The sequence below is a fragment of the Phyllostomus hastatus genome, unplaced genomic scaffold (genome assembly GCF_019186645.2).
Source record: "Phyllostomus hastatus isolate PE091 unplaced genomic scaffold, TTU_PhHast_1.1 phas_contig_34, whole genome shotgun sequence".
In the NCBI taxonomy this organism is placed as follows: Eukaryota; Metazoa; Chordata; class Mammalia; order Chiroptera; family Phyllostomidae; genus Phyllostomus; species Phyllostomus hastatus.
In genome coordinates, this window is record NW_025333857.1 from 61,320,579 (window position 1) to 61,325,591 (window position 5,013).

The 5,013-nt window shown below is 43.3% G+C and overlaps 1 pseudogene; it reads right to left on the reverse strand.

Annotated features, from left to right (window-relative positions):
- Positions 1-3,688: 3,688 nt before the first annotated feature.
- LOC123820102 lies at positions 3,689-4,654 on the reverse strand (annotated as a pseudogene).
- Positions 4,655-5,013: the final 359 nt, after the last annotated feature.

Consider the following 5,013-nt stretch of genomic DNA (forward strand, 5'->3'; position numbering starts at 1 on the left):
ATAAAAATTATTTCACAAACACAACATGTAAAACAGTATTAAAATTTGAGCAAACAAGTTTTCTGTATCTGCTTTAATATGATTGTTCTTTTTTGCCAAAAAAATCCTCAGAGGTTAAAACTATTTTCCTTGAAAGCTGCACCAATAGAAATATAATGTGATCCATATATGCAGTATTAAAATTTCCTATTGACATTCTTAAAAGTGAAAAAAAGATGAAAGTAATTTTTTTCTATTTTGTATTTTTTAAAAGATTTTATTATTTACTTTTAGAGAGGCAAAGGGAGGGAGAAAGAGAGGGGGAGAAACATCAATGTATGGTTGCCTCCTGTGTGCACCCCCACCAGGGACCTGGCCCACAACCCAGGCACGTGCCCTGACTGGGAATCGAACTGGAGATCCCTTGGTTCACAGACTAGCACTCAATCCACTGAGCCACACCAGCTAGGGCTCTATTTTGTATTTTTAATTGTGATAAGATATATATAACATTTACCATTCTAACCATTTTTGAGTGTACAATTCATTAGTGTTAAGCACATTTACATCGCTGTGCAACCAATCTCCAGAAGGTTTTCATCTTATGAAATAGAAACTCTGCACCCATTAAACAACTCCGCATTCCCCTCTCCTCCCTGCCCCCTCCATCCTCTGGCAACCACCGTTCTACCTTCTGTCTGTATGACTTTGACTGCTAAGTACTTCACATCAGTGGAATCATACAGCATTTATCTTTCCATACAGAATTAATTTCATTTGATAATGCCCTCGAGGTTCATTCATGTTGCAGCATGTGTCATAATTTCATTCCTTTGTAAGGCTAAATAATATTCCACTGTACAGTTTGCTGATCCATTCATGGACACTGGGTTGCTTCCACCTGGTAACTATTGTAAGTAGTGTTGCTATGAACGTGAATGTACAAATATTTCTTCAAGACCCTGTTTTCAACTCTTTTGGGATATATACCTAGAAAAGGAATTGCTGGGTCATATTGTTACAGTTGGTGTTTATTTAGATATTGAGAAAGGAAGCCAAAGGGAACTAGACATTGAGCTTAATATACCGGGAAAGCATAAGCCTGCTGGCTTAGCCGGGAAGCTGCAGTGTCACACTCCAGAGGATCACAGCATTTCTCAGCCATGGGGATTGACATTCCTCCCTCCCCACTCTGGTGCTGGACTGTTGGCACCATGCCCCCCTCCACTCCCTGCTCTTGGAGCACAGCACGAGGGGCTGGACCATAAAAGCCTGTCATCTAACTAGGGGTTGTAAACCCATCTAAAGCCCTTGGATACTGGGGAAATTGATTGGTCATTTTGAAAAGGCATCTGGTCTGTCCCAAGCCCAAACTAATGTAATCTCAGGGGAACAAAGAAGACCAGGTGACCTGAATTCGCTCCCTGCATTCATGCGTCCTCTCTCCGTGGCCGTGTGGCCCATGGCAGCCCTGTGGCCCATGGCACTGCAACTCCATACACAGACTCCAGGAGGGAGCCTGAAATGGACTGCAGCTGGAAACACGCTAAGCAGGCCAGACGCCGGACTGGACTTGACTTTGATACGGCATAGAATCTCTGCACAGTGACTCTCTTTCTGACCCAGATTTTCAATGGACAGAGAGATATGGGACATTGGACACCCAGGGGGCAGCGCCTATTTCCACACAAATAAACCATCTTGCCACCCCACAAACTCCTGTGTGTAGGTCTTTGGAATGCTTTCCTTGTGATAGTGTGGAAGAATCTAATTTTCACCTACAACAATATAGTAATTCTATTTTTAAATTTTGAGACACCACCATTCTGCTTTCCATATGGCTGCCTCATTTTACATTCCCACAAATGCACAAGTGTTCTGACTTCTCATTTTCACCAACACTTATTGTGTGTGTGTGTGTGTGTGTGTGTGTGTGTGTGTTTTATGGTGGTCATCCTAATGGGTACGAAGTAATGCAATTAATTTTAATAAGACATTTTATTTCACCAAAAAGTATCAAGTCTCCTTGTAATCAATAAAAAATTATTAATGAGCTATTTTACTATTTTGTGGGAGTATAAGTTCTTTAAAACTTCATGTATTTTATACTTAGAACACATTTTAATTAGGACTAGCCATGTTTGAACTTATCCATAGTCCCTTGTGGCTAGTGCTCCCACAGCGAACAGGCCACCCGTAGAGCCGTCATCTTGGTGTGCCAGTGTGTATTCCTTGATGGGTATTTCCGCTGGGCTCTCTTCCCCATTCATGCGTAGCTCCAGGAGGACGAGGAATGTATTATAACTGCAGCTGGCAGAAGGCTGGCACATACCCGGTGGGGTCATGCTGGACATGGCACTTCCAAACCCTATAATTGAATGCTGGCCAGAAGGCCCCTGGACAGAAGGAGTGTGTGTTGCTTTGGAAATGGGTTGTAATTCCCTTCTTATCTCCTTTTGGGAGCAGCTTCTTGTGCTATGTTACTGCTTCTTGACCTTTTCCCTCTGCACGTTCACACTGAGGTAATGTGGTTTGGGCTCACATGCAAGACACATGGCCCCTTTGTCTGGAACCCCTTAAAAGAAGTCTTGGGCTCAACAAGATGTAGTCTTACTTCACCAATCTGCTGCCCTCGGTGCTCCCTGTAATGTGACTAATAAAGGCTCCATCCAGTGCTCCTTGTCGTTTTTTTCAGTTTATCCAAATGAGCAGTCAAGATACCTGGGCTCAACCCCTGTGTTACACAGGTGTTCAATAAACATTTTCAAACAAATAAATACATTATTGAAAAGGATTACTGTTAATATCACTGCTCATGACTTTGTTCAGATTCATTTGTAGTTAAAATCTAGGAATAATTTGCAGTGTTTTGTTTTCTTGATCAGCTTTCCAGACATACTCCTTAGCTCCTGAGAAAGCAGAGAAATAAATGTTACCCAGGCAGGTCCTGGCTCTGTATCTGTGAAGAGATTGAAATAGCAAGTACATGCTATTGTGGGAGAAGAAAAATATCTTTTCTTTATCTAACTTAGGTTCTTGACTGGGTTTCTGTAAGAAAAGACTACTTAACAAAAAAAAAACAACACCCAAATGTATTTAAGTTAAGCTCTCTGTGACATGGGCATTCTCACAAGCAAACAAACCCCCAAAGAAGTGGTTAAACCAGAGAATTGTTGATGTTGTTGTTCCACAATAACCAGAATGGTTTGTTTGAAACCTGGCTGCTAACAAAATAAAAATAAAATTTCCCAGCATTATAAATTTTCTACGGTTCTCTTCAAAGGCCTTGTCCTATACAGGGTTTTACTCAAATGGCCACAGGCATTATCATTATATATGTACAAAGAAGTCTTTATCCTAAAGACACTTTGGGTAACCCTGAAATATATAAATCATAAACTTCCACAATGGAATTATATACTTGTAAGTTGTGGCCCCCAAATCCTGGCAGGACAAAGGAAAAAGTCACCTATCAGAAGCAGTCAAAATGACAAAACTGATGTATGACAGTTCACAGATCGATGAACCGCCACCCTCCTCCTACACTGGAAATAAATGGTCTTGAGCAGCAGAAGGGGAAACAATGAATCTTGGAGGATACAAAGATCTGATGCTTTGTGTTCTAATCACTGAGTTTGAAAGCTAAAAAATCAGATAAAAACACACTGGTGAGAAGCCAGCAGGCATGTTCCACGCTCCCATCTTGGATTTACAGCGGGTTGTGGCTGAACAGCTAAGTCATGGATTCACCGCTGTCGGTCCGGTGGACCACCTTGGCCAAGATCATCGAAATGTCAGTAACCTGGATCTTAGAGCAGTGAATCATTTTGCCTGCTTGTGGAATTGTGTTTGGGACAACAACAACCTCAAAGGACACACTCTTTATTCTGGAAATAGCTGGCCCAGAGAAGATGCCATGGGTAAGGATTGCATAAACTTTGGTGGCTCCAGCCGAGAGCAGCTTGTCTGTAGTGTGGCAGATTGTGCCACACATGTGGGCCATGCCATCCACATGTGTGGGCCATGTCATCCAAGTGGCCCGCACTTCATGGTGCCCACCAGGACCATCGGGTCCACTTCACTTATCATCTTCCTTTCTTTGTGAATCAAGGCAAACTCCACCTTCAGTCTGTCCGCAAGTGACATGGCTCCACCCACATCGGGGGAAATGATGATGCAGTTCTTCCAATCCATGATGTCTACCAAATCCACTGCAGGACCATGGGCTCCGCGTACAGATTATCCGTGGGGATGCCAAAGAATCTCTGGATCTGAGAGGCATGCAGCTCCATGGTGATGATGTGGTCTGCCCCAGCAATTGAGAGCATACTGGCCACAAGTTTCACAGAAATTGGAGCATGACTCTTGTGCTTTTTATCTTGGTGGGTGTAGGGAAAACCCGGGATCACTCACTGCGGTCACACTGGATGATGATGCAATCTTGCAGGCATTGATCACGATGAGAAGTTCCATCAGTTTGTCATTGATCTGTCCACAGCCACTGTGGATGATGTAGACATCGTCCCTTTTCATGCTTTTACCAACCTCCATGCTGGTCTCTTAGTTGTTGAATTTCTTGGTGACCCCTTGTGGCTACCTCCAGGCACAGCCAATCGGCCACATGCTGGGACAGGTCCTGGTGCAAGCTGCCACTGAAGAGCTTGATGTTGTTCATCTTGAGATTTGATGGGTGCTTAGCCCAGATGTAAGCAGCAGTGGCCCTAGAGGCTGCAGCCCTGTAGGAGCAGGAAAGTGCAGCTTCCCCCAGTGTTTCTGACGCTAGGTTTAATGAAGAGCGGAAAGTCATGGAAAAATGCAATAGGACAAAGGGGCTATGAGCTAAGTGGAGTAAACATGGGAAACTTAGTAAGGTCATTTGTTCAGGTTCATCTTGGAGTTTCTTGGTCTTGGAGGTAAGTATATTCCTTTCCTTTGGGAATAGGGAGGGCACATCTCACAGGACAGCCTTATGACCAGCTTCAGGTAGAGGTCATAGCTCTTTCATTGTATGAGGTAGTGTTAAGTAATCTAGAG